General features: G+C 39.9%; 1 long non-coding RNA gene across 1 annotated transcript; it reads left to right on the forward strand.

Moving 5' to 3' along the window:
* The first annotated feature begins 10738 nt into the window (after positions 1-10738).
* Positions 10739-13254, forward strand: LOC125249028. Its single transcript, XR_007180477.1, has 3 exons — positions 10739-12196; positions 12433-12501; positions 12777-13254. It is a non-coding gene; the product is annotated as an uncharacterized LOC125249028 (long non-coding RNA).
* Positions 13255-13481: the final 227 nt, after the last annotated feature.

A 13481-nucleotide genomic window follows, 5' to 3' on the forward strand; every position in this document is an offset into this window, starting at 1 on the left:
TTTTGCACCGACCGTTAAGGTGGAGACCACATCCCAAGATTCTTACATGCCATACAGCAGCCCAGTCGTTCTGGAATAATTATTAAATTCCAAAGAATTATTTGAGTAAACTGATGATTTTATGACGAATTGCAATATTCGATAATACAGTGTCTCGATATATAATACAATGTCTCGTTAGAAAGATCTAGACTACATTACAAAGTAATGATGTGGGTGTGTTGCTTTAAGGTTTAAACCGCAATGGGGTTTTCCGAGCCTTGCAACGATATCCGGATATGGTATGCCATTCTTTGTTTTGTCCTAAACGAATGGTACTTGAAATATGTGGATGATCATTACAACGTGCTATAGGCTATACAATACGTACAAGCAATGTTTAACGAGCGCTCTGACTAACAAATGCTTGCGCTTGCATAACTGATTATGAATGTGAAAAGAGAGCAGAAGACGATTCTTCGCCCAATAGACACCAAGGTGCATAACACGATGAAAATACTTATCACTGAGATGAATGGCTAATCCGTAGTGAAGAGGCGAGGATGATGAAGATTGCAGCCGTGACTAACCCTTTGATGATATTGCTGAGACGAAATTCGAAAACAAAAGAAATCCGTGAAGGGAGAACCTGCATGCTTCTGAAATTAACGGGAATCTTTCTCCTATTGCCGTAACAGCTCAAACATTCGAAATGATAGGCTGACATGAACTCAAATGACACTGTAGTTACCCCGTCTAAAATTAACATTTTTACATGGAGTAGTAAATCAATATATGCAAACATTTTGTAATCTGTTTGATTATTTATATAATCACGATAATAGTCTGTGCATGCATCGAGAGAGGAATACTGTTTTACAGTGGTTCACTGCTTGGGTTTTAGATTGAAATATCAGTGATTTAATGGATAACGACGAGACAGGCTGGATTTTAAACGAGCTATGCACCGACGTGGAGATTGGCGTCAGCATCTGCGAACTCAGATAAGTGTAAGTGCCGATGCTTTATACCAAGGTGTTCCATAATGATTGGTTAGATCTGATCTAATGAATGACGTAACATTAGAGTCTTCCCGGCAGAACTTACGCTAGAGCTTACATTTCTTGCAGACAGTCCTGACTGGCCTTCATGATGACAGCATACGCACAGATCTGAAACAGCCAGTTTGGTGGGACACAAATGCATGGTGCAATGTTCTCTAGGAGGTGTTAATACATCTGTGCTCTGGGACACAGGGTCGCAAGTTTCAATTGTGGGTTCAGAGTGGAAGAAGAGACCTCTTCCTGATGCAGAGGTGAGACCAGTGAGAGAGCTGCTCGAGGAGGGGGAACTCACCTTGACAGCGGCGAATGGGACAAGCATCCCATATGAAGACTGGATGGAAGCGGAGTTTTGTCTGTCTGGTAACACTGAGACTGAAGGAAGAGACAGACACCTGCTGGCACCAATTCTCATTACATCCAGTGAATTGGAGAAACCGATAATCGGCTTTAATGTGATTGAGGAATTGGTCCAAGCTAATGCAGCCCAGCAGATTCCTTTGAGTTTACTTGTGAACACACTGAGTTCATCTCTGGAAGTAAGCCCTAGGAAAGCAAAAGCCGTCCTATCACTCCTGAAGAAACGCAGAGACAGCAACGGCTGTCATATTGCCAGACTGGGACGGAAATCCATCCTCCTTCGAAGGTGCGCGAGAGTGAATGTACGTTGTGGCAAACTAAATAAGATGGTTCCCCTGGGAGCACACGTGATGCTGGAGCCCAATCCGGATGTACCCTGGCCTGCGGGGATAAAGGTAAACAAACAGCTCATCCAGATGCCTCTGAAAGATAATGACAACATCACAGTGATGGTGGAAAATACAACAGATGAAGAGTTGACCCTTACTGCACGGACAGTCCTGGGGATGGCTGCATGCAGTGGATGCTATCCATCAACTGGAAGTAAAACCACCACCTTCGACTGAACCCCAACTTCAATCATCACTACTCAATGGTGACTTACCTCTAGAGACAAGGCCCAGGGTTCATGAAAGTGAAGGATGGGACCCTCCAGTGGACCTCAGTCACTTACCTGGGGAACAACAGGAACGTGTGAGACAGCTATTGAGAGAGAATAGTGGGTTTTTTGCTAAGGATGACTGGGATACTGGATGTGTTCGGGACCTTAGAATGGATATTCATTTGAAAGATGGCATCCCTGTCCAAAAGACGTATAATGCAATCCCACGACCCTTGTATCAAGAGGTAAAGACCCACATACAGAACTTGCTGAGTCAGGGGTGGATCCAAAAGTCAACATCCTCCTATTCCTCACCAGTTGTGTGTGTGAGAAAGAAGGACGGGAGCTTGCGTCTTTGTGTGGACTACCGTTTGCTTAATGAGAAGACATATCCTGACCGGCATCCTATCCCACGAATTCAAGAGATCCTAGAAAATCTAGGAGGGAACTCCTGGTTCACGGTGCTGGACCAGGGTAAAGCCTATCATCAGGGCTTCAAGAGTGAAGACAGTAGGGCATACACAGCATTCATAACACCCTGGGGGGCTCTATGAGTGGGTACGCATACCTTTTGGCCTCATGAATGCACCTGCCGCCTTTCAGAGGTACATGGTAGAATGCTTAGGAGAGTTGAGGGATGATATATGTGTACCCTACCTTGACGACATGTTAGTCTTCAGCAAGGATTTCCATCAGCACCTGGAGGACTTGAGGAGAGTGCTGCAGCGACAGGAGCGGTGTGGTATCAAGCTAAGGCCAAGGAAATGTGACCTTTTCAAGCGGGAAGTCTGCTATGTGGGCTGCATCATTTCGGAACATGGGTACAGCATGAACCCCAAAGAAATAGAGGCAGTGCAAGCACTCAAGTGGGAAACGCCCAGCACGGTTCATGAGGTGAGGAAGCTCATGGGTTTCCTTGGTTACTACAGATCGTACATTGCTGACTTTGCCAGAATAGCCAAGCCGCTGTATGAACTGTTGACAAAATGCAGTATGTGCAACATCAAAGGTTCAGGAAAGAAAGGAAAGCCTCCCTCACAAGCACCCCCATCGCAGCCAGTAGAGTGTACAGGGCGACATCAGGAAGCACTGGAGAAGCTAATTGCAGAGTTGTCAAGCCCACCCATTATGGCGTACCCAGATTTTGAGAAGCCATTTGTCCTTCACGTGGATGCGTCAGAAGAAGGGCTAGGAGCCGTATTATACCAACGTCAGGGAGGCAAACTCCGAGTAGTGGGTTATGGGTCTCGGACTCTGACCCCCGCCGAAAAGAACTACAGGCTGCACTCTGGGAAGTTGGAGTTCCTGGGGCTAAAATGGGTGATCACAGAACGTTTCCGGGACTACCTGTTTCATGCGCCACATTTCACTGTCTACAGTGATAATAACCCACTGACATGTCATGAAAACAGCAAAGCTTAATGCAGCGGGGCAACGGTGGGTTTCGGAGCTGGCGGACTACCGTTTCACTTTGAAGTATCGACCAGGAAAGGCGAATCGAGATGCTGACTTCTTGTCACGGAGACCAGTGCCATTGAAGTCACAGTCAGGGAGTGTACTCAAGAATGTGAGTCAGAAGTTCTGGGATCAATTGGGGAAACCCTGAAAGCGCAACAATGGGGAGAAGTGGATTGGATATCTGCAATCACCTGCAACATAGATGTCTTACCTGAGGAGCTGAAGAGTGGATCAGAGACCTGTCGACAGCTAACACCTCAAGATATCAGGAATGCCCAGCTGAGTGATCCAGCCATCAGCCGAGTACTTGCACTGAAAAAGAAACAACTCTACCTCAAACATAAAGACAAATTGAAGGAACCAGATGCTGTGCGACAACTCTTACGAGAGTGGCATCACCTGCAGATTGATGAGGAAGGTATCCTGCAATGAAAAATAATGGCTAAAACTCAGTTAGTTGTCCCAGAAAAGTTGAAAAGGATGATTTTAACCCTCTGGAGTCTGAGGCTGATTTGGGGCTTGGAGAAGTTTTGACATGCCCTGACATTTGTGCTTTTTTCAGTTGTTCATAAACATATTAATGACAAAAGTGTCATTACACTGTATTCAGCACAAACTAGGCTACAATAATATGTGAGGAACATGTTTGTACATGTTTGTGTTTTTGAAGGAATAATGTTTATGCGTGGTTATTGAAAAAACAAAAAACTTAAGTCACTGAAATAAGGCCAAAAAAAGTATAGTAAATCTGTGTCTACAAGACTTCTGGGTATTGGAGGTTGTAGACTAGAGTTTTTGCTTCAAAATTATGTAAATATTATGCTGCCTATTCCTTCATATAAAACAATATATTGATTTAGTTTTTGTAAGACACTTTTTGCCAAGAAACACAGTATGCGAGGAGGCGTGAATCACGTGAATCGGAGGGCGCTCTGTGCATTTTTAGTCCACAAATTCATCTAAAAGAAGAAGAGGCTATTCCATGAATGGAGTTTCCAATTCATACAGCAGCAGGAGGGCGCTAAAGAAACAAAAACTCATCTTAAATTCATCTATAGAAGAAAAGAAAACAGGAACTAACTGCATGTCTTCTAGAGCTTGCTAACCATGACTTTTACATCCAGATAAACACTTTTCAAGACAATAAATACACGATTGAGATGATGAATGCATGTATTGCCTCTGAATTTGCGTCTGAATAGCGCTCCCTCCGTGGGCGTGGCCGCATTAGCGGATAATGAGCTGAATCACGGACTTTTGACATGGCTCTCTTTTCATACAGATTACATAAACACAGAAGGTTTGTTTTCGATTTGACTTACATGATTTAAAACCTGACATCTTAACGTTTTTTTAGACATAAGTGTATTTTTTCTGTGATTAGTATTCACTAAGTTACAGTTAATTTTCTGAGAACTATCAGATTGGACTTCGTTCAGAGGGAGAGGAGAAATCACGCATCATGTTAGTTTTCTTTATTTTACAAAAAGTACAACATTTTGTTTTTACTCTGAGTGTATACAAATAAAAGAAGATATTCTATAGTTTCAATTGATATAATACTTATGTCTCTATGACAAAAAATGACGGAGTATTTTAAGTCTGTTTTGCTGCAATGTGAAAAAAAAAACCTGCAAAACGCGCCGGCGCGTTTTCAGACCTCAGAGTGTTAAAGTACTTACATGAAGACATGGCTCACCTCGGTGCTGATCATATGGTGGAAGCAGCTCGAACACGTTTCTTCTGGCCGAAAATGAGAGAAGAGATAGAGCATTATGTCATAAGAGTGTGTCGATGTCTTAGAAGAAACCAAACCAGATCACCAGAAACCCAATCCAGAGCATTGAGACAACAGCTCCATTTGAGATGATCTCTATCGATTATCTGCACCTGGAGAAAAGTAGAGGGGGAGCAGAGTACATCCTCGTGGTCATAGACCATTTTTCAAAGTTTGCCCAGGCATAAGCCACCAAAAACAAGTCTGGAAAGACAGCAGCCCGGAAGATCTTTGAAGATTTTATCATGCGCTTCGGTTTTCCCGCAAAGATCCACCATGACCAGGGGAGGGAGTTCGAGAACAACCTGTTCCAAAAACTACAGAGGTACTGTGGGATTAAGCATTCACGTACAACTTCCTACCATCCCCAAGCCAACCCAGCAGAGAGGTTTAATAGGACACTTTTAGGAATGTTGAGGACCCTAGAGGAGACAGAGAAGTCAAATTGGGCAGACCACCTTAACAAAGTTGTCCATGCCTATAATTCTACAGTGCACGAGTCAACTGGATTTTCTCCATTCTTTCTCCTCTTTGGTCGAGAGCCAGTTCTCCCCATTGATCTGGTGCTCCCCACAAAGCAAGTCAAGAACGCTCGGTCTCATGCTGACTATGTTGAGAGATGGAAAAGGTCTATGCAAGAAGCATATGAGATTGCAACAAAGAACATGAAGAAGGCTGCTGCAAAGGGGCAGAGGAGTTACAACCGGATGGCATGGAGTTCTGTCTTGGAGCCAGGTGATCATGTATTGGTGAGGAACCTGTCAGAAAGAGCCGAATTTCACCCTAAAAGAGGAGAAAAAAACAGGAAACCTGAGAGGGATTCTGACATTGAAGAAATTGCTGAGAAATCTGTAAACCTACCTGACCTGAACGGTGCCCAGAGGAATCTGATGAACAGATATTAGCAGATCTGGAGCTGGAGGAAGAATCAATAGGAGAAGAAAAGCATGAAGAAGGTGACTTTGAGTCAGAATCTATGAGATGAACTTCCACCAGAAACAGGCGACCTAGGAATCTCTACAAGTATGACACTCTGGGTGAGCCCACACTTCGACCAGTGAACTGGAGTGTTTGTGGTGGGAACAATGATGTGGTAACCTGCAGTATACGACCCCAGCAGAGCATCAATCACCTGAATCTGTATCCTTTATACTAAGTAAGAGTTGAAATAGTTAAGATAAAAGTGATATTTTTGTTAAGTGGGTTATAAACAATAAGGGGTATAGTAAGTTTACAGTCGTAATAGTGCTATACAGCAGGATTATAGTTTTTGCCATCTTAAGAGGTATTTAAAAGGCTGGATGAAACAGTCAGAGATTAATGCAGTGCTGAAGTGACATTGAAAATGTGTCAATACATTGTGGAGGTGTATGTGGTTGTGTCCACTTGTCATTACAGGATGTTCTGGGGGGCCCACCAGCAAGCCTAAAGACAAGACACCTCTCAACACGCATCAAGTCTAAAAGTTTAGATGATTGTAGTAATGTCACAAATTGTATGGAAGTAGAAGATGTTGATAAGCTGTGAGGAAGCATGTACATTACACTGTTAATGGAACTTACATTTAAAATGTTTACCCAGAAATAGTAAAAAAAAAAAAAAAAAAAAAAAAAAAACTGTTTTGTAACATTTTATTTTTTTAGTGGGGGAGGGTGTTATGACCTCAAGAGAGTTATTTAATTTGTTTAATGTTTTTTGTTTATTATAAATAATTTGCAGTAATATAATAAGATAATATAAAGAAAACCTAAGGGAAATTTGTATACTGTTGGGGGCGCTGTGGGAAGAAGGACATTGGAGTAAAATGATTAGAGAATAAGTGCAGGTGACACATGTTGTCGTTCGTGTGAAAGCCCCAAATCTGTTACAGAAAACAAAAGGAAGAAAACACAACCGGGGCGAATAAATCTACAGAAAAGTAAAGCTTGTCATTGTTATTGTCCAAGGGGGCAACACTAAGAAGGCATGGGAAGGGTTTAATAGTATTATGGGAAGAGTGTGTTCAAGGTGCACTTTCTGGAGAAGATTTAAATGTTTTCTTTACTAGGTTTGACAGATGGGAATGTACTAATGAATGTGAGAGAATATGTCTTAATATTCCGGTATATGAGCCTATTAAGCTTAAGGAGTATGAAACAGTCTTGCTAGCATTTAAGCCAAATAAAGCACCTGTCCCAGACGGTGTAAAGGGTCATGTGTTAAAAGACTGTGCTTTTAAACTAACTGGTTTCCTTACCAAATTGTTTCAGCTCTTTTTAAATTGTAAGGTGGTTCCAAATTCATGGAAAGAAATAAAGATTGGCATTAGATATTTTAGGTATTGGGACAATCGGTTAAAATATTTTAGAACAATAGCTCTAACATCCATGTTGGGTAAATGTATTAAACGAGTAAGGAGGTTTTATCAGACTTATTTGTTTTCAGACATTTGTTTACTGTAGATAACCAATGCGGAAATGGGAGTTTATAATCTCGAGCTTTATAAATCCAGATATAGCAATAAAAATAACTAAATGAGGAAATGGTGACAAATAAGCTAATCATCTTTTGTCAATTGTTAACTTGGCTGATTGCACTACCGTGATTTTCTTTTCATGATTTCTTTTTATATTGCACCCTATTTTACTGCTTTGTTTTGATCAAATGTTCAGTCACCTTCATGACCCTATTGAGAGTCCTGAAAATTTCCAGAAAAGTTGTTTCTGTTGTGAAATCACAAATAAGGTTTTTGTGCTAACATTTTGGGAACACTATTGGAACATTACTAAAGACCAAGTAACTCTGAATGACATTATATTAATGTTGGAGGAACGTTTTTTTATAACTTTGAGTCTGAGTCGCATGGATTATTTATGCCTTTACCAGTATACAAACTTTTTCATTATTATTATTTTTTTTCAAAACATCATCATCAAAACACATTCAGTAAAGGTCCAAGGATATTCAGTAAATCAATTCAGAGGAAAATAGAAGCATTATGATTGAAACTCATCTGAAACTCATATTATCCTATTATCATCTCCAGTATCTTTTATCTTTTTTATCTATAGTTTGTGCGTCATTCAGACTCATATCACAAACATTTACGTTTAATCATTCAGTAGACGCTTTTATCTGTAAGGCCCGCCCAATGGGCCCAGTGGAGGTTTCCCACAGGACGGGGAAGGTTTCTTGCGCTTTCGGTCTTTTCAGCATGGCAAATTAGTTTAATTCCAAGTAATCTTTTATCTGACTCCATGTTATTATGACCTCGAATTTAGTTTAGAATGTCAATTGATTATTGGTCATTTGTATAATAATTTAGCTCTACATTTGAATATTCAATTTAACTCTTTACTCTTATTGTACTCGTTCATTCGGTTCTCAGAGTCGCACAGGGTCCTCGCACTGGTCATTTATTTGTTATGCGGGCCCACGAGCACAAACTCACCAGTCTTGGTCACTAGACAGAGGTAATTGACTATAATGTTTAGAAGGCCACTTTCATGCTTGCTCTGTCTAAAAGTATTTGTTTTGTCCCCATAGATCTGTATACACTTGAATTAAAGTAACACTATCTCTAGTCAGAGGTCACAACCACTACTACAGATAAGCCGACCAATATTACTTCTCTTATAGTAGCTTTGGTTTGGTTATGCCATGGTTTCCCATGTACACTTAGCTAGAGTAACATTACATTAAACAGAGGTAAGGCTCACCCTATTTAGGTTGGTTGATTAACATTTTGTTGCCCTAAACGGAAATTCCCTTTTTAGCTTTTACAGTCTAAGTACACTTGAACTAATGCCAAGCGTTAGCCGGAGCTCTAAAATCACAGTTGGTGTGCCCTTATGCTCCACTCAACTGGACTTTAGTCCGTTACCAACCTGACGCAGATTTGCGGTAACAATGGATACATCGTAATCTACTGAAGCCAATAATTTCAGAGTAAGTCAGAATAAAATCAAATGTGACATTTTATTAGTCAGGTAAATGTATCATGCCAATTACATAATCAATTCAAAGATGATCAATACAAAACATCAAATGCTCAGAAATTGAGTAGATGCATACCTGACATTATAAAAATACACATTGCTGAGTGTCATGGACACCCAGCAATGTGGGCTTCCTCTGGATACAGTGTCGCCCTGAGCCTTTTGCAACATTTCTTTAAATATTCAGACCAACCCCCAATGTGGGGCATGAACTTACAATCAGAATTCGCATTGACTAGGGCCACAGACCTAGGGAGTTCGCAGCTTGCTGTGGAACAGGAGGTAGTTTGGATGAAAGACCCTGGGAAAGAGGCACACCCACAGTTGCAACCAAAGTATCTGTAAACTCTTAAAACCTTTAATACCTTTGGTTTACTTCTATGTAGATGAGACCATTGTACCAGTTGCACTGAGACATTTCAAACGATACCAAACATGTATAGCATTCTTTGATGATTGTTCACATTAAACCATATAGATTTTGGGTGAATTTCAGGTCATCTCTGCATGTAGAGAGAAGAGATGGGGGAAGAGGGTGAAGGAAGTGAAATGTAGATTAAAGGTCCCCTTTTTCATGGTTTTTTGAAGCTTTGATTGTGTTTATAGTGTGCAATATAACATGTGTTCATGTTTCGCGTGTAAAAAAACAGTATTTTTCACATAATTTACTTATCTGTATACCGCTGTTTCCACTGTCATAAAAACGGGCTGATGACTTCCTTGTTCTATGAAGTCCCTCCTTCAGAAATACGTAACGAGTTCTGATTGTGCCAGCGGTTCCTGTGTTGTGATTCGACAGCAGCTTAGCGCACCCAGAGCCATAGAGAGAGCGCACCTTGCCCGGAAAGGTCACGCCTCTTACCATAACGTGTGCTGCACATAGTTTTACATGTGGATTATTGTGGTGTTGTGCCGAATGAACACAAAAGACAATAATTCCCGAGAGACTGAACTCTTTAATCTCCACAAGCAGCGACAGAAAATGTACAACGTTAGCACTCACTCAGAAGAGTACCTCATACGGAAAACAGCCATATACATAAGCATAGTCCCCTCTTGTGGCCATTATGTGCACTGCAGTCCAACATTAAGTATTGCAGTAAGGATACCACAATTATAATTTTCGGGAACCGAGTTAAACATAAATTGTAACCATTGATCTCTAAGTACAGCGTCCCTGGGAAGGCCAAACAAAGGCGATTGGACTGTGGGATGAAAATAACAGTGTTTCGACGACATGGCGACAAACACACTCTACAAACGCAACTCTTGCTCTTCTCCGTGGGAGCGCAACAAGACCACGCCCCCTTTTTTGTGTATTCCTGTGGGCGGAGGTTAGTCAAAAAACTGTTTTAGTGACGTCATTAAAGAAGGAAGTAGAGGGATGTAGTCCAAACTGGCCGTTCGATGTAGGCGACTTCTGTTAAATAAAATATCTCGCTTGGCATTGAACTTTGAGCTTTAAAATTTCACAGATTTTATTTATACTCTAACAACAACATTACACACTAACTAAAGTTTGAAACATGGGATCACGAAGAACGGGACCTTTAAGGCAAATGCTGAGGTGTGATTGACTCAGTGTGATTGCGTCTCGGGTGGGGATGCTTTTTTGCAAGTGCAAATGTTAATTTCCTTTGTTTTCTCAAAGAGTAGCCCTTTCTTGGTCCAGGCACTCCGGCATCAGTCTTACATATCTAAAGTGACTTACAAATGAAGAGAACAATAGAAACAACTGAATCATCAATAGGTCAACAATATGCAAGTGCAAGTACTAGTCCTAGTTAATCTAACACCGTACACGTGACAAGGTTTTTTTTTTTTTTTTTTTTTTTTGTAAAGGACAAATAGAAACGTAATTGTTGAATATTGTATAAGGCAAATCTGCAAAAAATCTGCAGTTCTAGCAATGAATTTGGGATTATGCTGGGCACCAACTCTGCCACAAAACCCATGTATACATTGTTTTTTGAGCTTAATTTAGTGTCTGCTGTGTGTACCATTACCTACCATAACCTATTTACCTGAGAACATCAAATCACTGATTTATACATTAACCTGTAAGAACACACACATTATTGTCCTCATTTTTAGTTAATTTTCACTTTCACTTATTCTTTTCTTGAGGTTTATTCATATCCCTATAAAATAAACATCTCTTAGCATGTAAATAAAGAAGGTCATAATGAAGCACATGAGGTCGTGTAAAGGCTTGTAACAATCAAATTGATAACAATAGCTTTAAAAGCAAGTCAGTGGGCAGAAAATGAGTATAGTAATGGCTGTAGAGTAAGAGACAATAATTAACGTTGAAAAAAATTATGATAATTCTGTTGAAATTGGATGCAACTTTTGTTCTGGTATTAATTTAGGTTACAATTGTAGACAAAAACACAACACAAGTAACTCAATTATTTGTTGGGTTAATTAATGAAATGTATATTGTATATGTTTCCATACAATTAGTGGACTTAAATTATTTTACTTTAGATTACTTTGAATTTATGTCTGAAAAATACTATATGAATAAAGGAATAAATAAAGGAAAAGAAACCAAGACAGATGTTTTCACTCCATCGCAGATCTTCTTCTTCACCACCAGGAGGCGCTAGCAGCTATGTGTCCCATGTATCAAGCACAACTGCTCTCCTGCATCATAAACATTTATCAGAAATTCACACATTTTCATCCCTTTTATCACAATCTTAGTCACCTTCTGCACTTCATCTCCCAGAATCCTTCCTGGTCCACACATTCTAAAATTATCACAGCTGTCTGTCCAACCCAGAATCACGCCAAAGCACACTCCACTACTAGAGGATGCGTGTCAGTGTCACGATTTGCCTTCTAGGCCTGAAAATGACCCGCAGGGGGCGATAATTTTCTTAATGTCAACAACTTCCCAACAGAACAGTGCATTTTCCAAAAATCCCCGCGTCTGATTCGGTCCGGTTGGATATTGTAAGCCATAAGATTTCTTCAGGTGTGGTCATTTAAAAAAAAATGTTTCTGTATTCTAACGTTATATTTGTGTTTTGTGGACTGTGGAATTGTGGTAGATTAATGACAGAAAGCTGCAGTGACTGCATATATTATGTTGATAAACAGTTGTTCTAGTAGATGGGTAACATTAGATGCTAGACATTGCTCGTTCATGATGATTACTGAGTTTTTTAATAGGTGGCTATTTGTTTGACTTAATTACCTTGCCATATCTAGATACTCCAACACCAGCCCAGTTCTACTGTGAGGTAAAACTTTAACTCTGGAGTTGTGAATCTCACTCAGGTATGTGAACTGATATCTGATATGGAATGAAACATTTGTAATGTACTTTTGAGTGAACTGAGAACCATCTGAGCATTCATTCTATCAGAACTGTTGTTGTTTTTCTATTTTTGTGTATTGTTATTTAAGAGAAAAGAAACTGAACAAAACTTTATGTATGTATGTATGTATGTATTTATTTATTTATTTGTACATTTCTCATTTCAAATTATAAGAGAAGTGAAACAAAGAATTTATTTCATGACTATTGTTTTCTTTATTTTTGTGACAAGCAGGGCAGGCGAGAACCGCGAGGGAACGGCACGAGGCCGGTGATGCGAGTCTCTCACGGTCACACGGAGGAGCTCCGGAAGCAAAAAAAAGAGGAGCGACGACTTTATTTTATGTTTTGTTAAGTTTGTGTGGTTCCTCACGAACAACTGCCGGCATTTTACTTTCGTTTTGTATTTGTTTATTTTGGTATTAAATGTTAAATGTTCCCGCCTCCTTCTTCCCATATAGCCTACGAACTGTGTTACAATTTTGTTTATTCTCTACTAAACATTTAAGAAATAAGTGTACAACTTCTGTTATCTTGGAGTAGGGGCATTCCCTCTGTCTTGAGGGGAAGAGGGGTTAATCAACACCATTATAGCCTACTCTGGGGAGCTACCGTGTTATTAAGTTCCAGTCAGAGCCTCAATCCTCATACGTTTCTGGATTACAATCCTCATAAAATAATACGTTTTTATAATAAACTTTTTAAAATCAAAATGTAGATTTGAATTTTTATTTTTTTTTATAACCAAAAGATGCTATGTGAAAGTTTGAAACAGAAAGTAGTGGTTTTCATCTTGCCACTTTCTTGGTAAAGAAAACTAATTTTTACTCAAATTAATCAGACATAATAAAAGAGAAACTTCTCATCAGATGAGTAAAATAATGGCTGTACTTGAAATGTAGACTTAAATAAATGTTCTTTTTGGTGGAATATATCTTAT

The sequence above is a fragment of the Megalobrama amblycephala genome, linkage group LG1, assembly GCF_018812025.1.
Source record: "Megalobrama amblycephala isolate DHTTF-2021 linkage group LG1, ASM1881202v1, whole genome shotgun sequence".
NCBI lineage: Eukaryota > Metazoa > Chordata > Actinopteri > Cypriniformes > Xenocyprididae > Megalobrama > Megalobrama amblycephala.